Genomic DNA, 26,159 nt, shown 5'->3' with positions numbered 1-26,159 from the left:
TCAGCTTTCTTTATAGCGCTTAAGTACTTCAAAATTTTTTGGGGTGTTACAGGATGCACGGGGAATTATACTCAAGTAACGATCCAATGTATTTCATGATTTTACAAATATGAGCAAGTTTATGTTAATTAACCTCGGGTAATAATTCTATATTAGCTTCTTCCAAAGACTAACAAGACTTCTGTCACAACCCAAACCAATGGGCCGCGACAGGCATCCGGTACCTTACTCAACCGAGTACCAATATTATGTATCTTTTTGTATCATACTATCATAGAAAACTGAGCCGGAGAGGCTGCCGTGAGATAGGTAGAATACAACATGTAATACCAACTTATACATAAGACATATGGGCCTATAAGGCCAAAATATCCACTCGTACACTGAACATAGGCCGACAAGGCCATACAATCTTTTATGTACATGACATCTGTCTACAAGCCTCTAAGAATACATAATTTTCAAAAGGGTAGGGACAGATCCCCGCCATACCAAACAATACACATCTAAATCATACTGACCAAACAAGCAACTCCGGAGCAAATGGAGTGCACCAACATCTTCCGCTGAGCTGATCGCCTACTTAGAGGACTCTCGACCTGTCTATCGAGACCTGCGGGCATGAAACGCAGCGTCCCCAGGCAAAACGGACATCAGTACAAATAATGTACGGAGTATGTAAGAAAATATACTGAAAGCTGAAACTGAACTGATAATGGAATAACTGAAAGTAACTGGGAGTCAAAGATAATCTGAAGATATACTCACCTGCTGATACTGACTCAACTCTCTCAATACAGTAAGTAAAATAGTTGTTCGGTCCTATAAGGCTCGGTATATATATAACTGCTTTGCCGTAGTAGGCTTGCTCATAGGCGGTCTGCCATACTAGGCTTTGTATCTCGGCCAACTGGGCTCGCTCATAGGTTCTCGGCCATAGTAGGCTCGGTATATAACTTACCATATGATCAGAGGTTGCCCAATAGGGGCCTGCCCATCAATTATAGCTCGATGGTAATGAAAAATACTGTAATACTATATATATATATAGGCTCTCTGGTCTCTTGACTGGAAGAAGACAATACTCACTTAAATATGAAGTCCCAATAAGGAGAATACTGTAATTTATGAGACTAGCATAATATATATAAATTCGGGAGTATGAACTTCTCTTTATGCCTCGTTATCAAACACGTGTAATTACGAGATCATACCAAAATGAAGGAAGGGCTTAGCCTTAACATACCCGGAGTAGGGACAAATCCATATGATATTCTTGGAAAAGGTTGCACCATACTCCCTTAGAATCGCAAAATCTCACGTTGCTAAGGTGCGAAGAAATCTCGTTGGAATTTTTGTTTCAAGAAATCTTGTGGAAATCTAGTTGGTTTGAGGTTGCTAACGCTAGAATCCTTGTAGGAATTGGTTGAAGATGTTATGAATTCTCTTTATATATTCTTAACGTTTGTTTTGTAATCTTTGCAATAGGAAAACATTATAAGATAACTTACTTGAATATCTAAAGTCTAAATGAAGCCAAAATGCAAATCTTATATGTCTTTACACGTAGAGGGATGTAGTGTCTTGTATTTAACACTTTAGCTTGCCACCTTTCAACTAGATCTATGAGTCACTTAATTTTGGGGGGGGGGGGGGAGGGGGGTTGCCACATAAAGCAATTTTAATCCTCATCCAATATATCCCTAATTAATTAGGTAATATCCCATTACCCAATAATTAACCAATTACCCACATAATTAAGAATTATCTCAAATTACTTAAAATACTACTCACTTTTAACACACTGTGTATACCTTACTATTATGGTCATGTGGTACCTTGTATGGCACTAGTCCATAAATACCGGGTATTTTAGCTCGGGCCGTATTTTATCCCAAAATATCAAACTTCGACGAAAATTCATTTCTTCAATTTGCTTACCCTCTCACCTTCACGAATTTACTTATCCCTTGTTTGAAATAGCGTAATACTTATAATCCCAAAATAATCTTATTCCCGAGCTTACGTCGATTAACTTACGGCGAAACTTCAACATACGAAAATGCGGGATGTAATATCTCATTTCTGAGCTTCCATCAATTTACTTATGGCATACTTTCACGTACAAAAACATGGGGTGTTACAACTTCCTAATTGAATTATCCCTAAAATAATTAAGAGATTAAGCACACTCGAATATGGCTACAAGTAGTTCAATCTTATCCCTAGGTAGAATCTATAAAGTGAGGATTAAAGCCTCAAGTTCTTGTTAATTAATCTTTCCCAACCCCAAATTATCTTTTCCAAAATTAATTCGAAATAAATGGGCGAGTCTTATGGTTAGCTAATCCCTTTGGAAACATTAAATAATAAGAATAATTAAAGAAACAATAACTCACTTCATAATAAATAAAAATCGTTCAATACATAAGCACAACAAGATATTTATTCCACACTTTAAATTTGAATATTCCATAAACAAGATTCAAGTGTTGGAAACAAATACTACACACTTAGATATACAATACGAAGCAAGGAAATGAAGAAATGAACATAAATGGGTAACAAATTCTCAACCAAAAGCTTCAAATCTTCAAGACCCAAGTGTGTGTGTGAAAGAACCCTAACTTCCAAACTTGTATTCTCTAGTCAAGGAGACTGAAAATTAAGCCAAAGATATGCCAAAGATATTTAACAAATGAGCTACGTCATGTATTAAAGGGTTTAGGGCCAAAAATGTGAAATTACATAAGTACCCAGATCTGAAGCGTGATCTTCACATTTGCGAAGCTATGTTCGCATTTGCAAACTATGACTTTCCTGTTGACTATCACATTTGCAATAAAGACTTCGCACTTGCGAAGGTTGACTGTCTGGTTTGACTTCGCATTTGCGAACATTGCTTGACTGGGTTGACTTCGCATTTGCAATTTCTTAATCGCAATTGCGATTGCTGCTATCTTCGCATTTCCTACATTTATATCGCAATTACGACATCTGAGGCTATTTTCCAGATTTTCTTCTTTTCAACTTCTTTTTGACTCGTTTTCACTTGGTTTCTTCATGATCACTTCTAAATCACATAGAACCTATAAAATAGAAGTAAACGACATTAAACACACGATTTTATCAATCAAACATAGCATAAATCTAAGCTTAAAGACGAGATAAGTTGGTAAAATACCAACTTATCAAACCTCCAAACTTAAACTGTTGCTTGTCCTCAAGCAATGAAAGCGACGAAATCTCCTTCCAAGTATTTAACTCAATAGTGCATCAATATCATGCCAAAAAGGTCTACTATAAGCACAAACACATGACTTCGATTAGTACCAACAATTAATCCAAAGCATATGAAATACCAAAAGAAATTATTCAAGTGCTCAAACACTATGTAACTTAAAGTAGCAATCAACTCATGACACTAAAGCTTCAATATTTGCCTCTCTATCAATATTAACTTCCCTCGTTCATTCCTCCCAATTGAAAATGGGATTAAATTCACAACTCAAATCTCATGCGCCCTCACACTTAAGAGAGAATCCCACACTCATAAATTGCAATTCAAAACATAAATGAGATATCAAATGGAAAGAATTAACTCTCTCTCAAAAAATGTTCAAATGCACACAAGTAGTACCATAAGCTTGCCCTTCATGTATTTCTTCACTAATGTAGACAAACTTGGTTCAAAATCAATTAGGACTTAAAGGGTTATAGTTTAGGCTTTTGGTTAAGGTAGGGCACAATTTTGGTTAGAGTGACTCAAAACCTCTCTAAGCACTACAATCTTTCAACAATCAAAGTACATTTCCTTCAAGAACTTTTCTACCCTTTCTTCATTTTTTATTTCATCACCTAATCTTCCATTTATTCACAATTCCTTATTTTTCCTTTATTATTACCTTTCACCTTTTAAGCAACCTCCACATTATAACTTTTTCAAACTTCACCCCCAAACTTAGGCTTTTAGCCTATGTTTATACTTTCAAAGTACTTAGGGAGGTAGGGTGCCAAAAGATAAATCAATAAAAAACGAAGGGTTAAAGCTTGTAACATGGTTTCCAAAGAAAAAGTTTAAAGGCTCAAAAGGGGTTGACTTGGGAAAATATACAAAGGTAGGAAATTTAAGTCACAATAGCGGTCTAAGGAAGGCCTAACATCATTTTTCAACCCAAGTTAGTCTAGGATTTCGCCTTGAAGCACATTCCGGGCAAGTTCTAAACTACAAATGATGCAAAAGAACTCACAATAAATCTCACCACACATGGCACATAAAAACTCAAGCGGAATACAATTCCAAAATCCAATTGAAACCAATGAACTCAAAGAAGTCACATATAGCTTAAGAAACTATTTAGTGAATCAAAGAGCCAAAACTTGAGTCTAAAAGTCATGACAATGATCTTTACTTCATTCATTTTTTAATTTTTTTTAAAGATCAAGAATTCATATGCCTAGGTTTAAATCATGTTAGTACCAAGCAAGCTACAAATTGGCCAATGGGCACAAACCCCAACTCATACCACTTATTCTTCATAAATTAACAAAAACTATATCTAAACATATCGACACAAAAATTTACCAAAAATTACCCGGTTCAAAAAGAAAATTGGCATCCTCGAAAAATAAACCGTGGTAAAAAGAAAACCAAGGATATCGCCACCAAAATAAAACATACTATTTAAAAAAATCAAGAAGCTAACAAACATCAAGTCAATAAAACATACTATATATAAAAATAACGTAGACATGCCGGTTCATGGCGGGCGGTATCCCCGACACGTACAATAGGCGACTCTCGATGACGCTAAAGATGAACACGTTGCGGAAACGGTGATGATCCTGAGAGATCAACAAAAGGCTATCATGGGCCATCTCTCACAGCAAGACCATGCCATGACATAATTGAGACAAGCGTTGTCGGGTGCTTCCAACAACATGAATGGAAGAGGTCCAATTCCTCTCGGTGCTCCCGCAAATCAAACAACGTAAAGGGTTGACAACAACACCTCGAGGGGTGAGGTTGGCTTTGACGAGGCCGGGGGGATCGGCATCAGATCTGGTAATAACAACAGTAATGATCCCTTCAAAACCGTGCTCATGAGGTTTATGAGGGAAATAAACACCCGAATGGACCAAATTTCGGGCGCACCACTAGTGTTGAAGGGACAAGACTAAAAGAAATACACCCAGTTGCCGTTCAAACCGAGCGCCACACCAGAGTTAATTCCGAAGCAGTTCAAAAGATAGATGTACCAAAATATGATGATACTTCGGACCCTCAAGAGCACATCACCACCTATACAACGACAGTGAAAGGAAATGATTTGGCTCCACACGAAATTGAGTCGGTCCTACTGAAGAAGTTCAGAGAAACCCTCACAAAGAGGGCCCTGACATGGTACTCACTCTTACCCAAACACTCAATAAATTTTTTTGAGATGCTCGCAGACTATCCCACCAAGGCCCATGCCGGGGCCATGAAGGTACAAGTCCAAAAGGCGGATATATTCAGAATTGCGCAAGGAGAGTCCAAATTGTTGCGTGAGTTCGTGACCAGGTTTCAGAAAGAAAGGATGCTGCTACTGATACGCTCAAATTACACCTATATAAATGGTGTAAGGCAGTCAATATCAAATATAATAATCCAACTAGGTTGGGTTCGAATCCCACAGGGAATAGGTGTGAAAAGGTTACTTGAATAGTATGAAACTTGACTTTAGCCGTAGTTCTACTCCGTTAGTTTAAAAAGAGTTTTGTAATTGTGAAAACTCAAGAACAACTATTTTGTTAAGAGAATTTGATTAATTTAATTAAGAAACCAAGGTTGTGTCCCCATCAATGAAATGTAATGCTATCGGTATTAATATGATATATTTCTAATGGAATGTCCTTTGATATGCAAGTAGTTCCTAAATGACTACCCAATATTTTTCAATAACTAGGTAGTATTTCCTCTTTATGATTTTCCAAAATATAAAAGAGTTACAATTAAGAGCAACTAATTTATGCCAAGTAGAACCCACTTATTGATAAGTTGGTATTTTACCAACTTATATCGTCTTTAAGCTTAAATTTGTGTTATGTTTGATTGACAAAATCGTGTGTTTAATGTCGTTTACTTCTATTTTATAGGTTCTATGTGATTTAAAAGTGATCATAAATAAATCAAGTGAAAACGAGTCAAAAAGAAGAAAATCTGGAAAATGGCCTCAGATGTCGCAATCGCGACATAAATGTGGGAATTGCGAAGATAGCAGCAATCGCAATTGCGATTAAGAAATCGCAAATGCGAAGTCAAGCAGTGTTCGCAAATGCGAAAAAGTGTCGCAAATGCGAAGTCAAACCAGACAGTCAACCTTCGCAAATGCGAAGTCTTTATTGCAAATGCGACAGTCAACATGAAAGTCAGAGTTCAAATGTGAACATAGCTTTGCAATTGCGAAGATCGCGCTTCAGTTCTGGGTACTTATGTAATTTCACATTTTTTGGCCCCAAACCCTTTAATACATGGCGTAGCTCATTTCTAAAATATATTTGGCATATCTTTGGCTTAATTTTGAGTCTCCTTGACTAGAGAACACAAGTTTGGAAGTTAGGGTTCTTGCGCACACACTTGGGTTTTGAAGATTTGAAACTTTTGGTTGAGAATTTCTTACCCATTTATGTTCATTTCTTCATTTTCTTGCTTCGTATTGTATATCTAAGTGTGTAGTATTTTTTTTCAAACACTTGAATCTTGTTTATGGAATATTCAAATTTAAAGTGTGGAATAAATATCTTGTTGTGCTTATGTATTGAACGATTTTTATTTATTATGAAGTGAGTTATTATTTCTTTAATTATTCTTGTTATTTAATATTTCCAAAGGGATTAGCTAACCCTAGGACTTGCCCATTTACTTCGAATTAATTTTGGGAAAGATAATTTGGGGTTGGAAAAAATTAATTAACATGAACTTGAGGCTTTAACCCTCACTTTATAGATTCTGCCTATGGATAGGATTGAACTACTTGTAGCTATATAGGGGTTTGCTTAATCTCTTAATTATTTTAGGAATAATTCAATTAGAAAGTCTTGTTAGTCTTTAGAAGAAGCTAATATAGAATTATTACCCGAGGCTAATTAACATAAACTCGCTCATATTTATAAAATCGTGAAATACATTGGATCGTTACTTGAGCGTAATTCCTCGTGCATACATACTTGTAGCCATTGATCATTTTACTTGCTTTCTAGGTTAGTTTACATTTTCTCAAGTAGTTATAAATATTTTCTCAACCATTTCTAAGTGTTTGGCTTAGCATAATAAGTGATAATTCTCTTACATGCCTAATCGCCTACATATTGTTCTCTGTGGGATTCGACCCCGACTCATAGTTGGGTAAATTATATTGCATGCGACCGTGTCCAATTACTTTTTAGTAGTGAATTTGGACGTTACCAAAAATGCGGTGCTTGGTGGGAGGCAACCCATCATTTTCAAAATCTTTAGTCATTTTTGAAATTTTTTTTTTAGAATAGCTTAGTTTATTATTTTTTAATAATTTTCCAAGTTTTGGAATTTTTGGAGTTGATTTAAGCAGGTCGGGGTGACTGGAGAGACAAAACCAATAGCTGCTGAAATTGCAGAAGCTCAGTGTTCGCATTTGCGAACTTTGACCCATCGTAAAACCGAGGACTAGGTCGCATTAGTGACCTCTGATGAATTTTTAAAGTTTGCAATTGCGAAGAAGGGGTCGCAAATGCGACATCAGGGGCCTTAAACGTGTAACTGTGTTACATTTTGAACAAAAGTAAAAAATATAATTTTGGGGCTCTCAAACCTTCATCTTCCTCTCTCTCCTAACTCTCAAGTTCCACCATTTTCACTCCTAATTGCAAGCATTAAGGTATGAAGGCTTAATCTTTATGCTCTTTATGTTCTATTGCATCATCATCATCTTCTTCTTCTTCTTCTTCTTCTTCTTCTTCTTCTCTCCTTGTGCTCTCAAGTACTAGGGATTAAATTAATTCTTCTTTTTGTGCATAAATTTTTGAAAAACAACAAGAATCGTGTTGTCATTTATGCAGGTGGAGGTGTACGTACGATACCACAACTCTAATCAAGCGGCCATGCACCTCACCTCAATGTATGCGGGTGGATGTATAACCACATTACCAAGAGCCTACACAAAGAGGCTATGCCACCTCATCCCAATGTATGCAGGTGAAAATGCATCAACGATACCAATACCAACACAAAGCGGCTATGCCGCCTCACTCCAATGTATGTGGGTGGTGGTGCCACAACAATACCAAAATCATACACAAAACGGTCGTACCGCCTCACCTCAATGTAAGCGGGTGGAGGTGCAGTCCCACAATATCATAATCCTTACACAAAGCGGTCATGCCGCCTCACCCCAATATATATATGCGGGTGGAGGTGTATCACAATCACAATCTCTACACAACTTGGCATAATACCTTTCACATAAATCACAACTAGAAATTATAACATGTGGATACGTCATCCATAGTTTGGGACACATCCTCAATTTATAATGCAATATGATAAGAGCATTTGAAATACGAATTGAACATATATCTTCATCACAAAACTTATCGGAATACTCGATTTATAATCAATATCTCGGAACTTACAAGAATAATGAGAATTCCAACTCTTAAAGAAGAGTTTAGCCAACATACCTTAATTGAGCTTCCTTAAACTCTAAAACGTTCCAGAATTCTTAGCAACTTCAATCTATTTTAGAAATATAACAAATTGAACCACAATTAGGAAGATGATCATGTTTCTAGATCATTTGAGCATTTTATCAAACACAAGGTGTGCATAAGGTTTCAAGGTCCCTTTTATGGAGGATTCCATCATCCCACAACCCAATCTTTACCATGCTTAGTTCAACAATCTTCCTACACCCCTTGATATCATATGCATGTAAAATAATCAACTCTCATGTCCAAACCTTATCTTGCTAATTACCCATGTTCAGATGATTTCGAAATTAGGGTTTAGGGTGTAGAATCTTACCTATAGGATGAAGACCTAGTGAGCTTGCCTTCTTGATCTTCCAAAACTTGAGCAAGAATTGAAGAACAAATATTGGAGAACACCTTCTCACTCTAGGGCACCCTCTCTCCCTCTAAAATGTTAGATAATAGCTAAAAAATTACCCAAAGAGTGTATTTAATGAAATAGGGTCGGGTTTTAAAAATCCAAAAATGGAGCTCCGAAACAAGGTATGCGATCGCATAACCGATTTGTGGACCGTATATCGGTCGCATAGTTGGTTACAAAATAGACTAAAGAACTGTCTGTGTATGCGGTCACTATGCGGTCCGCATAACCGTTATGCGGTCGCATAATGCACCGCATAACAGTTATGCGGTTGCATAGTCGACCGCATAATTGCTTCCAATTTGCCCAATTAACTGCCTCACTATGCGGCCATTATGCGGTCCGCAAAGTAATTCTGCGGTCTCATAATGGACCACAGAAATGCACTTTTCCTCCAAAAAAATTTCTTTACTTTCCGGTGTATTATTCAACCCAAAAAGTAGCGAAGAATTTCTACAATCCTCAAACACGTAAGCTTAGTCCGATACCATGAAACATTATTTTTTTACAAAATTTACCGAGCTTACCACTTAAGTACTTCAAAATTTTCCGGGGTGTTATATTCTCCCCCCGCTTAGGATTATTCGTCCTCGAATGAGGGTAAAAATCCGTCATTAGAATCTTATGTAACTTAGTTTGTTTTATACCACAAACTAGCAGTCCCAAATTTGACTAACTCCCTAAATTTCCAAATATTTTGCCAGAGTTTCCTTTGTAATTAGGCCTATCCACATGTCAGAGAGCCCCAGAAACACATCCTAACAACATATACATATTCCAATGACATAACATAATACAAAACAACACCAACTGTGGCTTTATCAATAATATATTTCCAGAAAGGAACACCCTTAACACCAAATGTACAAGTAATACATATTTCATAGGAATATCCCTTAGCATTTTCATAAGGCACAACTCATAATTACATAGTTATTCCAATAAATAAGGATACTTTTTCTTCATTTCTTCTTCGGCCTCCCAAGTAGCCTTTTCAACCTGTTGGTTTCGCCATAGCACTTTCACGGATGCAAATTCTTTGTTTCTCAACTTTCGGACTTGCCGATCAATAATAGAAACTGGAATCTCTTCATATGTCAATTCTTCATTTACCTCAATAGTCTCAACCAGAACAATGACTGTCGGGTCTCTAACTACTTTCTTTAACATAGACACATGAAACACCGGGTGTACTAATGACATCTCAGGTGGTAGCTCAAGCTTGTATGTTACCTCACCGATCCTCTGAATGATTTTGTACGGTCCAACATACCCCGGACTCAATTTCCCTTTCTTACCAAATCGCATTACACCCTTCATGGGGGAAACTTTCAAAAATACCCAATCATCTTCTTTGAATTCCAAATCTCTACGACGAACATCCGAATAGGATTTCTGACAACTCTGAGAAGTCTTCAACTGCTCCTTAATGATTTTAACTTTTTCCATAGCCTGATGCACGAGGTCTGGCCCTATCAACTCTACTTCCCCAATTTCGAACCACCCAATGGGAGATCTACATCTCCTACCATATAAAGCGTCGAACGGTGCTATTTGAATACTAGCATGATAACTATTGTTATATGAAAATTCTATGAGTGGTAATACTAGCATGATAACTACCTTTGAAGTCTATAACACAAGCGCGCAACATATTCTCAAGCATCTGAATAGTTCGCTCAGCCTGCGGGTGAAAGGCTGTACTAAGATTCACTTGAGTACCCAAAGCTTGCTGAAATATCTTCCAAATATTAGCAGTGAATTGTGCCCTCCGATCAGAAATTATGGAAACTGGGGTGCCATGTAACCTGACTATTTCTTTGATATACAACTAAGCATACTGCTCCACTGTGTCTGTAGACTTAACCGGCAAAAAGTGTGCTGATTTCGTGAGTCGATCCACAATCACTCAAATTGAGTCTTGAAATATATAAGGAATTGGGAGATGAGCAAATGAAAGTTATAGTCCTTGGTGTCTTTTTTTCAGAAAACTAAACCATCTGCAATTTGGAGTTTTGTACAAAAGGTTATGACCATTATACTAGAGGATGTCTGGAAGTGCTAGGAATTTGTTCTTCGTGATCGCGAAGCATGTCCCGCAATCGCGAAAGGCAAATTTTGTGCTGGAAATTTTTGTGCTCCGCGATCGCGAAGCATTTTTTCCGCAATCGCGAAGAGTAAATGACTGGACAGAAGATAAAATCGTAGGTTTTGGTTTCTTTCTTCATTTTTGAATTTTGGAGCTCGGATTGGCTGACTTTGGAGAGAAATTTTTCACAAAACTTGGGGTAAGTGTTCTTGACTCCCTTATGATTATATTCCATGAATTAATCTTCTCTTTCGGCGTTAGATTATTGATTTTTCAAGAGAAATCATAGGGATTTCTAATATTTCATAAAAATGCATTTTTTGAGATTGGAACACCGATTCTGAGTCGGATTTGAGTGAAATTAGTATGGTTGGACTTGTAATGGGATGGGTTGTCGGATTATGTGAGTTTCGTCGGATTCCGAGACGTGGCTCCAAGGGTGACTTTTGAGCTAAATTTTGGATTTTTGTGGAAAATTAGCATTTTTATGGAATTAATTCCAATAAATTTTATTGACTGAATCGAATTAATTGTGGCTAGATTTGAGGCATTTGGAGGCAAATTCACGAGGCAAAGGCATACCGGATTAAAGAATTATATGGTTTAAAGTAAGTAACACTTCTAAACTTGGTTCTGAGGGTATGAATCCCCATATTTGGTATGATATAAATTGTTGAAGGTGACTCACACGATAGGTAACGAACATGTAGACGTGCACCACAAAAATTGTGTCTTGAATAAATCCTGTGAAGTTGTAAAATTAAAGAATCATGTTATTATCTGAATATGTGGCACGTGTTAGAGGAATTTAGCTGAGGCTAGTAATAAAGATCATGTTTAGGCTATGTGCCAATATTTAAGGACCCATGGGGTCGTAATGCTGTTGAATTAATTGTTCTAAAATATACATTTCACACTCAGTAATAATTGTCCAGTGTAAGGACATTTATGGGATTAAGCTGCGCAACGCAGCAAGCCATTTGGCTTTATATATGTTACTATTTTATGGATCGGGACTGCCCGCCTGTAGCAGGCCTTATTGGCTTTACTATTTTATGGATCGGGGTTGTCTGCCTGCAGCAGACCTTATAGGCTTTACTATTTTATGGATCGGGGCTGCCCGCCTACATCATGCCTTATTGGCTTTATTATTAAATGGATCAGGGCTGCCCGCCTGCAGCATGCCTCATTGGCATTATTATTATACGGATCGGGACTGTCCTCCTGCAGTAGGCCATATTGGCTTTATATCACGCTTGGGCTGAAGGAGCCCCTCCGAGAGTCTGCATACACCCCCAGTGAGCGTGGTCGACTTATAGCGCTTGATCTGAAGGAGCCCCTCCGGAGTCTGTACACCCCCAGTGAGCGTAGATGATTATATATATTTGGGATGGATTTTCTAGGGTATGGACTTGCCTTACTTACTGCTTATATATATGTTTGGGATGGATTTTTCCAGTGCATGGACTTGCCTTACTTATTTATATTGTAATGAATTACCTGGACATGGATCTTGTCCATATCATTTGCATTTGGGGATAAATTATCCCAGGGATGGATTGGCCTTATACGGCACTGAATGACTGATTGTCAGTCGATGTGTATATATATACGGGTTGAAACACCCCGGGGCTGGACTGGCCATAAACTGTACCGAGTGACCGAATAATTGGTGACCAGTATCTACAGGAGGTCTTGCTACTGAGATGTCATATTCCTTATATCATGCAGTATTAATCTATTTCACTTGTACTGAGATTATGTGTTGAACTTGAAAGCATGCCTACATTTTGTACCATTATTTTCACTGGACTGTACCTGCGGAGCTCATCATTTCTTTCAGCCTAGAGGTTAGTCTTGTTACTTATTGAGTTAGTTGTACTCATACTACACTATGCACCTCGTGTGCAGACCCAGGTGCTTTCGGACATGGAGATTGTTAGATTTCAGAGTACTATCTGTTGGAGACTATCAAGGTAGCTGCTTGGCGTCGGCTGACCTTGTCTCTCTTTCTTTCAGTTATTGTACTGTTTTATACTTTCAGGTAGTGATTTTTATCAGTCAAATATTGTATTCACATTAGATGCTCATGTACTCAGTGACACCGGGTTTTGGGAGTGATATATTAGAAATTTTGAGATTTCTTTCGCTGAATTTAATTATTATTTTTTTCAAATTTAAAAGAAATTGTGGTTTATTGGGATTTTGACTTGCCTAGTATTGAGATAGGCGCCATCACGACAGGTGAGATTTTGGGTCGTGACAGAACTCCAGAAGAGCTCCAAAAGGCAATTGAATATCTTAAGAAAGAATTTGAGATGAAAGATCTTAAAAAGACAAAACTTTGTCTTGATCTGCAAATTAAACATTTAGCAGACGAGATGTTTATCCATCAATCTACCTAAATAGAAAGGGTCTTCAAACGCTTTTATAGGGGCAAAACGCACCCATTGAGTACGCTAATGGTTGTTCGATCATTTGAAGTGAATAAGGATCTGTTTCAACCTCCAGAAGAGGATGAGGAACTCCTTGGTCCTGAAATATCCTATCTCAGTGCAATTGGTACACTTATGTATCTTGCTAATGCTATAAGGCCTGATATATCATTTTTTGTTAATTTACTATCAAGATATCACTCTTCTCTACAAGAAGATATTGGAACGGGATTAAGCATATATTGCGATATTTAAAGGGAACTTTTGATATGAGTTTATTTTATACTAACAAATATAGTACATATCTTGTTGGTTATGCAGATATAGGTTATTTATCTGATCCCCATAAAGCTCAATCTCAAACCGGATACGTGTTTACATGTGGAGTTACTGTCATATCGTGGGACTCCACAAAATAATCTATTGTTGCTACTTCTTCAAATCATGCTGAGATAATAGCTATTCATGAAGCAAGTAGGGAATATATATGGTTTAGATCAGTGATTCATTTTATTCGAGAAATACGTGGGTTGGAATGTGATAAAAAAAACCACAATATTATACGAAGACAATGCTGCATGCAAAACACAATTCAAGGGAGGATCATAAAAGGAGATAGAACGAAACACATTTCACCAAAGTTATTCTTCACATATGATCTCGAGAAGAATGGTAATATCGATGTGCAACAAATCTGTTCAAGTGACAATCTGGCAGATTTATTCACTAAATCTTTACCAACTTCAACTTTTGAGAAAATGGTATATAAGATTGAAATGCGGAGACTCAAATATTTAAAATAAGGTTTTCATCAGGGGAAGTAAAATACACGTTGTACTCTTTTTCCCATACTAAGTTTTTTTCCACAGGGTTTTCCTTATAAGATTTTAATGAGCTAGCTAGCAATGCATATTAGTAAATATGTGTACTTTTTTTCCTTCACTGAGATTTTTTTCCACGGGATTTTCCTATTAAGGTTTTAACGAGGCACATTATCTTTTAATGAACTTTCAAGGGGGAGTGTTATAAATATATTATATTGTGAATGTCCATTTATTACTCTGTTATAAATAAGCTTCCTAAAGAAGCTTACCCATATTGGACTTCACCGTAAATATGTTTATCTATTTAGTACTCTATTGGAAATAAGCCTCATGAAGAAGCTTATCATTTCAGCACTCCGTTGTGGATAAATATTACTCATGTAGAAGATTATCTATAAATGGTACAATAACAGCTTGCAAGCAGCATACACAGCAGCTTGCAGTAGGAGCTTACAAGCAGCTTATACAGCAGCTTACACAACAACTTCATTTATTCTATAAATAGAAGAGATTTCAGTTCATTATGTACATTAGTTTGAAGTTGAATAATATATCAGCCTCTCTTTATACTTGTCTTTACTTTACAGTCTTTATTTTATAACGGTTATTTTATTTTACCATCAAGTTGAAGAGCATTTCCAACTGCTTTTCCTGGCCCAAGGGTCTTCTGGAAACAACATCTTTGCCTTTTTAAAGTAGGAGTATGGTACACTCTATCCTCCCTAAACCCCACTTGTGAGACTATATTGGGTTTTTTTGTTGTTGTTGTTGTAGCCAGGTATATGCTTTTTCCTTGCAAGTGTTTGTCATAAATGAAATTGCAACTGATAATCTCAAAGGTACTGTAAGAGCCTTACTCAAAACAAGAGCTAGCTCACAATTTGAGGACTACCCAAGACAGATTTTCTCATCCCTTAATAGCTAATGTGGGACTCAACTGTAACAAGATAATAGAATAGGTTCTGTTCTTTTCTTCATCTTTTTTTTTTTTTTTTTGTGACAATAACTTTGAGAACCTGTTTTTGTATGTAAATTCAGTAACTAACTATATTAGTCGTGCCACAACTTGTCTAAAACCTTTGGTGGGTCAATTTGGAATTGACCTATTCTTTATTACCTCACTTACCAATTCACTAATACCGAATGAATTGAACGAGTTACATAAACTTAGCTAATTTTTACGCCTCTAAATTTTTATGTCATAGGATTGTAGAAGCTTGTTAACATCCAGTCAATAGTAAGATTTTTGCTAAGAAATAGAGAATCAAACCAATTAGTAATAGATGCAAGGATCAACTCAATTACGCAATTGTCTAAGCCTCACGGTGGGCGCCAAACTATTTATTCGTAAAACGGTATAGTTGAATTTATAGCGTAGTTTATAGACAAGCGAATCGATTTGATTTCCAAAACGGTAAAGAAATTAAATAAAATGCAAGATTTAGCATTGAAATCGAGATAAAATAGCAGACAACTTGGTTCCGAGAGCAGGACTTTCGAAGACAGCAATAAGAATATCGTAAGGCAGAAAATAAAGTATTATTTAGTTTGGAATAATATGTAGCATAAATTTGTCAGAAATTTCCTGTGTTACATTGGCTTTTGAAGTCGCTATGTATAGCTAAACCTAGGGAACAAGGTCTAGGACCAAGCCCCTCTTAAATGACAATAATGGGGGTCATTGATGAATATGTAACGGTAGGTAATGAATGCCAAAATTCTCTGTAACGGGCGTGTATTCAATACTAAGGAATATTCTTCATTGAATGTCATCTGGTGACAAGTACACGTTCTCCCTCGTTAATAATGTTCCGTTCGGGGTCTACCCGATGTCAACCGAAGTTGTTGCCTTCGGTTTTGACTTTCATTTGCTTCGTCTTCTGCTTGTCCCCGGTTCCACGTGTCATTATGTTATTCGAGTATTTAATATGAACCGATTTTACCCTATGCATTAGTTAATTTAAAACTTTAACTATTTGTTCTCAACACTAACAGACTAATTCTTTACTTTTCAGTCTTATAATGGCTCATCTATTTTAAAATATTTAAGTGTAATTGTGAATGAAACTAAATATAGTTTCTGTATATTGTTATGTTTTTCAGTGATAAAGATATAAAAGAAAAACAAAAATTAATAAAGTAATAAGAATATGAGTTACATTGGTTGAGAAAACATTTGTGGAACTCGATAGAAAATATGGCAAACAAGTTGCAACAATAATTTGCCGACAAAGCACTTGAAAGGGAAAAAGAACAAAAAATTCTTTTCTTAATTCAGTTTGGATCAAACAAAGAAATCAAGAAGTTTATAAGGTAAAATTTTAATTATTTTAAAATCTAAATATTATGAGAGTAACTTGTCAAAACTGCTCGGGGTCCTTGAGACACTTGTGAACTCTGAAGCGCCAGGGATTCGAAGGATCCCGGCTTTCTGGGATATGTTTAGGCTGTGTTATAACCACGGGATCGTGATGGCGCCTAACATCCACTTGCTAGGCAAGCTAACGTTAGCTAAAATATTAGCCAATTTTAACGATTTAAAAGCAGAACATTAATAATTAAAGACTGAAATAATCTGAAATACATGTGATAAATAAAATCATAACACAGTCTAAACATATCCCAGAAAGCCGGAGTCACAAGTACATGAGTGGTTAGAACACTACAAATATGATCTGAAATAAGATACAACTGTCTGAAACTAGATGAAAATTAAAAACATGATAGAAGGGGACTTAAGGGACTGCGAACGTCGAGCAGCTCTACCTCAAGTCTCTTATAGCTGCCGGATCCGAGCAGTCTCCTCTATGCACCACTAGGACCAACACTGGGATCTGAACAAGAAGTGCAGAAGTATAGTATGAGTACAACCAACCCCATATACTCTGTAAGTGTCGAGGCTAACCTCGATGAAATAGTGATGAGGCTATTATAGGACACTCACTATAAACTTGTACGAATAATGATAAAAGACAACGAAAATATAGAGAAAAACAAGTAAAGTCGTAAGAACGGACTCTAAGGTCAACTAACAGAGGGCCCTAGAATAACATCATCTCAAAATACTCATATCACAATATCGAGATAAAAAGATACAGCTACACACAGCTACAACACATCATACTCGATTGCGACGTGCAACTCGATCCCAATACCATATTAATATTTGTTGCAGCATGCAGCCCATTCCCAATATTATATTAATATCTGTTGCAGCGTGCAACCCGTTCCCGATATCAACTCATAACATATACGACTCAGCACAACTAACAACGCAATCTCAACACAAAAGGAAAATAAAATGTACGGAACATCAAGGAACTACCAGTACAAACTGAGAATAACCAATATCTCATATTCACAAATCTAGACAAATCATCATTTCAAGAATAGCTAAATGACTCGGATAGTCGAAATAGCATAATAAAGGGAAACAAGTAATGCAAAGACAATAAGAACAAGTAAAAACCATGAGACAATGGAGATATACAATTAATACAGATAGGAACATATAGAAGGTAATCAGGTATTGTGTGAGGAATGAATAAATTGAAACAAGTTGCAATTAAATAACAGATAGCAAGTAAGGACATATGGCAATTAAAGCATGTAATGAAATATACCAAACTATCACGACCCAAAACCTATAATAGGTCGCGATGACACCTAACGCCGTCGTCAGGCAAGCCCACACGTGAACCTCCAATGTAATTATCCCTTTTTAACTTTTAAAAATAGAAGTTTCCTTAAGAAAACCGAAATAAGTAAATCTCATGCAACCGCACATACTTCTTTCTCACAAATATCAAGTGTGAATAATACATAAACCACGATGATAGTAACAATAAGTAAAACAATACGTAAATACTAGAAGCCTCCAAAATCTGGTACCACAAGTGCATGAGCAATCTAGAGAATATACAAAACTAATACAACTATTGTCTGAAGTATAATAGACAGAAATAGTAAATAAGGTAGAGGAAGACTCTGGTGATGCAGATCAAAACAAGGCAAGCAGCTCACCACTAAGTCTCCGTAGAAGTGCGGCTACGTGCCCATGTGACCACTGGTAGTACCTATCTCAGTACCTGCACATTCAGTATAGAAGTGTAGTGTGAGTACGTAAAATAATGCGTACCCAATAAGTATCTAGTCTAACCTCGAAAAAGAAGTGACGAGAGGTCGATTTGACACTTACTAGTGGTCAAACAGTAATAAAATACATAAAGTAGACATGGAGGATGTACAACAAGTAGCAACGAAACAGAAAAAACATTAATAATGAATCTCCAACATGGACCTATATCAAATCACTAAAATATCATAACCGGCCTCGAAGGATCTAACTCAACTGTCATCATAACCAATTCCAATCTTAATTATTAAGCACGAGTCTGTCAAGGTAAACGGCCCGATCCCCATAGGAATAGTGATATTTTGTACTACCGAGGCGAACGGCACGATCCCATAAGAATAGGGTTACCATACTGATGAGGCGAACTGCTCGATCCCAAGAGTAATTTACAACATTGCCAAGGCGAACGACCCAATCCTATAAGAGTAATTTACAACACTGCCGCGGCGAACGGCCCGATCCCATATGAGTAATCTACTACACTGTCGAGGCGAACTGTCACGACCCAAACGGGAGAGCCATGACTGGCACCCGGACCATACCTGCCGAGCATCAACGTACATTTTATCTAACCTTTCTTATTATCCATAAGGGCCGACGAGATCAACATAAATGGTAGACATGAATCCTCAACAACCAACAATGATAGATAATAGCATAAACATATATAACATGGGCCGACAAGGCTGTCATGAAGCTATATATAATGTACGAGCCGACAAGCTGCCAGGAGAGACTATACAACAAAAATCAGCCGACAAGGCTATCCAAACTATACATGAGGTGACACCTGTCTATGAGCCTCTAAAGGAACATAAGTGCTGCAACATTGCCGGAACAGGGCCCCGACATACCCATAATGTCTATAACAAAAATGCATATCAAGATCATGGCAAATCCGGAGAAGGGATCTCGCCAATAATTGCTGAACTGGGTAGCCTACTGTGGTGGGGGAGCTGCGTCTACCTGTTTATCAGGACCTGTAGCACGACATGCAACATCCAAAGATAATGGGGATGTCAGTACGAATAAAGTACTGAGTATGTAAGGCATGAAAGCATAAATAAGAACAGTAATGTAAACAGGGATATAAAATATATAACCTGTAACATCTGAGTGCCTCTGAGAGCTACTGACATGAAATGCATGGTAGATAAATACATATACATATACATAAACTTTCAAAATACATGCAACATCCAAAGATAATGGGGATGTCAGTACGAATAAAGTACTGAGTATGTAAGGCATGAAAGCATAAATAAGAACAGTAATGTAAACAGGGATATAAAATATATAACCTGTAACATCTGAGTGCCTCTGAGAGCTACTGACATGAAATGCATGGTAGATAAATACATATACATATACATAAACTTTCAAAATATATGCCTCTGTGCGTATCATCATCATCATCATCATACCGTACCCGACCATAATAGGCTCGGTAAAACGTATCATCATCATATCGTACCTGGCCGACTATAGCGCAGCTCGGTAGAGTAAAATAGGTACATATATATAATGCATGTTGGACTCATTGGAATCACATTCTGAACCTTTCGGAGTGACGTAAGATCGATAACCTTTGTACACGTTATTAGGACTAACTCTTGATCATGAATCTTATAATAATTAGGATGTACCAACAACATTGATAACGTAAGAATAACAGAAGCAACATCAACATCAATCGTTCCATAAGAAGGGAAACAATGTAAGCACTACTAGATTCTAAGAGTGAAGTATCTTTGGAAGCTCGTTCATTACATTATGTACAATCGGAGTCGTGCAAAAGAAGGAAAGGGATAGCCTCAGATACCTTGTATATACTGCCCAACCTCAAGCTATGCAAATGTCATGACTCCTTAGTCTATAATAAGAGAAATGATACTATCGTTATCGTTTAAGCGTCGTAACTATTATATATCGACCGCAACATATTTTACGATGAAACGGAAAGCACCTCCCCTATTTATATGACTTTTCAAAAGTTAAAACAATCACAAAACAGCCCAAACAATATCAATAATAATCATATTAAGCCTCCAAAAACAGTCCACCAACCAACAACATTACGAACAAGCCTTTCGATAGATATCTCACAAGTTCTAGCTTCAACGATATAACCGCAACTCTGATAATCTTAAATACATGTAGAGTAAGAGGTTCCCTACTTTTAAACATATAAAACAACTCCAATTTGACCTTACTTCACCACGAAATATCCTTCCAATGTTGCCACAAGAATAAGGAAGCGAAACTTGTAATCAATTCGGGTTTTTTGGCACTAGAATCTCTTTGGAAGACTTGAAATCACCTAGGGTTGATATTAAAAACTTGAAAGAGTATTTTACATAACTTAAACCACTTAAAACAACCTCCCACATGAGCTGGAACCACACAAAAATCAGCAACTACAAGAAGAACAAGAAACTCAATAGGGCCACGAAATTTCCGATACTTAATTTGTGTTGTTTGCCCTTTGTTTGGGTATTGGATCATGAGAGAACCTTGAGAGAAAGTTCTTTTTAGTTTGACAGAGAATCAAAGACTTTCAATTTCCAATTTTGTTGAAATGAAACATTTTGTAAGTTATTTCCTGTTTGATGAATGTTTTATGGTGATTCGTCTTAAATTTTGTAAAACTCATGAATATTTAATATGCTTTGATCGTAGTAATAAAAATATTATAAAATGATAATATTGATATGTATTAAGCACTAAGCTTTCAAATTAAAAACATGAGTATGTGTACTTTGTCATGATACTACCTCAAAGATTTTCAATAGTGCAAAAGTTTGAGATACATAAATTTTTGTTATAAATGCATAATTTTGTAACAGACGAATTATTTCAAAATAGGTTTAGTAATTCTTCATATTTGTATTGCCGAGAAACTACAGTTACAAGAATTCTATCAACCTTGCAATCATTGAGCGCTTATTTTGTTTGCCAAGTGACCAGGAGGTCACGGTTCGAGCCGTAAAAATAGCCTCTTGTAGAAATATAGGGTAAGGCTGCATACAATAGACCCTTGTGTTTCGGGCCTTCCTCGGACCCTGCGCATAGCAGGAGCTAAGTGCACCGGGCTGTCATTTTAAATTTTAAAATTCAATCAGGACTTTAGTGAAAAAAATTATATCCATTTTAGTTTCTCTTGTAGCCAATTAGTGATATAGTTTGTACATCATAAAATGTAAATAAGAAAAAAAAATATGTGTATCTAATTAAATTTTAATTATTTATCTTCGTAGGTTAAGACGATATTCAATCATCTTGATTTCGACAAATACGTCACTATACGATGCTTCATATTGATCAATATTCACATAAACTTGTATTCTATTCTTTTCATGCATAATTATTTACTCAAAGCTTTGTATGGCAATATTGATAGTATCATTTAACAAGTGTACTCCATGAATTTGTGAGAACCCCGTAACCTAAAAGTTAAATTACCAAACCGTCCTATAAAATCTAAGTGCTTTATTTTTTTTGTTAAAAATATTCTTATGCAATGTATCCATACGTAACTCTTGAAATGAATAGTCACCACTTTAGATTTTGCTTCCAATTAGCAACCCCTAATTTCATTTGCAAACGGTGCCACTACGAGAAGGTGGTTGTGAATCGACATTGACAGACAAACTTTAGATAATTGACTGGTTTTAAAAGGTGTCTAATACAATTTGAATCCAAAGTTTTACCAATTACAATTTTATTGGAGCAATCTGCTAGCATGACAATATAATGAAACTAGAATGCAACGTGAATTTGTGTCACGGCATGAAATTTCTCACCGACGGGATCGTGATGGCGCCTATCATTTCATTTGCTAGGCAAGCTAACGTTAGAGAATTATTAAACCAATTCTTTATTCTCATTCAGTAATTAACAATAATTAACTAAGATAAAATATAATAAGTACGGAATATCATAAAACTGTATTAATTACTACCACCCGGATCTGGAGTCAGAATTCACGAGCATTCTAGAATTTACTACAAGTAATAGTCTGAAAGAAATACAACTGTTTGAATAAAAGAAAACAGTAGGACATAAAAGATAGACGGGGACTTCAAGGTCTGTGAACGCCGACAGATCTACCTTGAGTCTCCGGATAGCGGACCAATAGCAAAATCTCGATCAACCTGAGCCGGTACCAAAATCTACACAGAAAGTGCAGAGTGCAGCATCAGTACAACCGACCCCGTGTACTGGTAAGTATCGAGCCTAACCTCGGCGAAGTAGTGACGAGGCTAGGACAAGACACCCACATATAACCTGAACAGTATAATCATGCTAATGAAAATAACAGTAAATGAAGAAATAACGCAGAAATAATGGGAAGGGGACATACAATGGGGGAATACAATATAAAGAGTGAGAATAATGAAAAGACAAAATTAAACCGAAAATCCTTAAACAAATTGAGCGAATAAAACAGCAAAGAAAAACTGCACGGCATCACCCTTCGTGCTTTTACTCTCAACCTCACCAAATAATTAAATAGAACGGCATGGCATCACCCTTTGTTCTTTTACTCTCAACCTCACCAAATAAATAAATAAATAAATAGAACGGCACGGCATCACCCTTCGTGCTTTTACTCTCAACCTCACCAAATAAATAAATAGAACAGCACGGCATCAACCTTCGTGCATTAAACCTCTCATAATATATACGGCATCACCCTTCGTGCTTTAAACTCTTCCTCACAATATAAATAATGCATGCACGGCATCACCCTTCATGCTTTACACTCCTCCTTACAAATTACAGAATCAATAACAATGGATAAATAGGAGTATCACAAAGAAACCAGTATTTTACCCATAATCAATAGCACAATGTAACCTCAACCTTGAATCAATATTCGAAAGTTACCAAATCTCAGTGAAACCATATATAAGTCACCCAACATTTCAAATAACCCGCTAAGCATGGATAGTAGAATTTAAGGCTACAAAATAGATAAGAATAGAATTTCACTCGCATGCTATGACTCGACAACGAAACATAGATGCTCGTCACCTCACCTATACATCGTATTTAACAACCAAACACGTGGCAAATAAACACATAATACCTATTCCCTCAAGCCAAAGTTAGACACGATACTTACCTCGCTCCGAAGGCCACTTAATTCTCAATCACAGCTTTTTCTTTGGAATTCACCTCCAAATCACTCGTATCTATTCAAAAATGACTCATTAACATCAAATATTGCTAAAGGAATTAATTATATTTCATAAATTAAATTTTCCAAATTTTCCTCCAAAAAGTCGAAAAATCGACCCCAGGCCCGCTTGGTCAAAATTCGAGGTTCGGACCAAAATCCTTTTACCCATTCACCCCCGAGCCCGAATACGTAATTAGTTTTGGAATCCGACCTCAAATTGGGGTCTAAATCCTCAAATTTCCGAAATCCCTAGTTTCTACCCTAACCCCTAATTTTACCATGAAAACTCTAGATTTTAGATTGATAATTCATAAAATGTAATGGGTAATTGAAAGAAAGTGATTTAGAATCACTTACCAACACTTTGGGGAAGAAATGGCTCTTGAAAAATCGCCCCTCACCGTTTGGTTTTTGAGAAAAATAAATTTTTGGCTAAATCCCGTGTTTGATTATGTTTTATGCACTGGGCGACAGTGTGCACCGCGTTCGCGAGGCCACTGTCGCGTTCGCGAAGGGTACTGGCTGCCAAGCCTTCGCGTTCACGAGACCGTGCTCGCGTTCGCGATGGTTACTCTCCCCTGGCCTTCGCGTTCGCGAGATATTGCTCGCGTTCGTGATGAAGGAACGACCAACCCTCCCCTAGGTGTGCCTAACACTACGCGTTCGCGAGGAGCTGATCGCGTTCGCGAAGGGTAACGCCCCCATCGTTTCGCGTTCGCGAAGGGTAACGTCCCCATCGCTTCGCGTTCGCGACTAAGCCTTCGCGTTCGCGAACAAGAAAACTTTAGCTGCCCAGTTTACTCTTCGCGTTCACGAGTGTACCTTCGCGAACGCGAAGACGGACCTGCCAGAGCACCTGCTGCAGTAAAATACCAGATTTTCAAAGTCTAAAATATCCCGTGGCCTACCCGAAACTCACCCGAGCCCTCGGGGCTCCAAACCAAACATGCACACAAGTCTAAAAACATCATACGAACTTGCTCGCGCGATCAAATCCCCAAAAATAACACCTACAACTACGAATTTAGCACCAAATCAAATGAGATTCTCAAGAACACTTTAAAATTCATATCTTCTCAACTGGACGTCCGAATCACGTCAAATCAACTCCGTTTCTCACCAAATTTCACACACATGTCTTAAATATCATAATGAACCTGAACCGGACTCCGAAACCAGAATACGGACCCGGCACTAACAATGTCAAACATCAATCAATTCTTAAAAATAATTAATTTTCAGACTTTTAATTTTTATCAAAAATTCATAACTTGAGCTAGAGACCTTCGAATTCGATTCCGGACATATGCCCAGGTCTCATAATTTGATACGGACCCACCGGGACCGTCAAAATATATATTCGGATCCGTTTACCAAAAATATTGACCGAAGTCAACTAAAATCTACTTTTAAGGCATAAATTCTTATTTTCATCAATTTTCAACATAAAAGCTTTCCGGAAATATGCCCGGACTGCGCACGCAAATCAAGGAGGGTAAAAATAAGATTTTTAAGGCTTAAGAGCGTATATTCGAGTTCTAAAATATAAGATGACCTTTTGGGTCATCACAATTTGATTTTAAGAGCCCACAAAAAATATCAATATTTTCTCTCAACTTAATGAAGTATCACATGGATCCTCCTTTCCACTATATATTTTACATTGTGACACAAACCAATCAGTAGGACTATTGAGAAGGTTTGCAAAGCAATGAAAATTTGCAAAGCAATGAAAATTTGCACTTGGAAGTACATGCAAAAAATAGAGACACCAACCATACTCCAAAATTTGGAATTAGTGGTCGACGACTTTAGATTTCTGTTTTTCTCTCCCAATTTTTTCAAGGATTTCTTGCAGGTGTTTTCGAAAAAAATATCAAGTGAGCAACAAGTCTTTTGCAGCTTAATGAAGAGTGAATCATTTGTTGGGGTGAACATAAAAGCTTTCTTTGCCGCGCACAATGTAATGTGTTTTGGCATCAAACCGTTTTACATGAAGATGTCAACTTGACGATCGAAGAAGAAAGTGGCAAAATCAGGTTCTGCTTAGTGCTTACTTTATATTATTTAATTAGTATGTCCTTTGCGATTTTTTAAATCTGATTTTTATAAATATTAGGATAGAAGTTATGATATGATGATCTCAAAATATTAAAGGTTAAAAGACCTTTTATATGCGTATAAAATATTATTGTTTTGGACATTATACTTGGAAAAAATAATATTTAAAAATACATGTGCAACGCACGTGTCGAGAAACTAGTATATCAATATATCTCAACCGTCTAAGTGGGTCCCATAGAGAGTTGCTTGCGTAGTCTCGCGAAAATGCGAATATATCTCTACTTCGACGTCGTATCAACA

Source organism: Nicotiana tabacum, chromosome 2 (genome assembly GCF_000715075.1).
Source record: "Nicotiana tabacum cultivar K326 chromosome 2, ASM71507v2, whole genome shotgun sequence".
NCBI lineage: Eukaryota > Viridiplantae > Streptophyta > Magnoliopsida > Solanales > Solanaceae > Nicotiana > Nicotiana tabacum.
The sequence above is the reverse complement of the archived record's forward strand: the minus strand, read 5'-3'. Positions refer to the sequence as shown.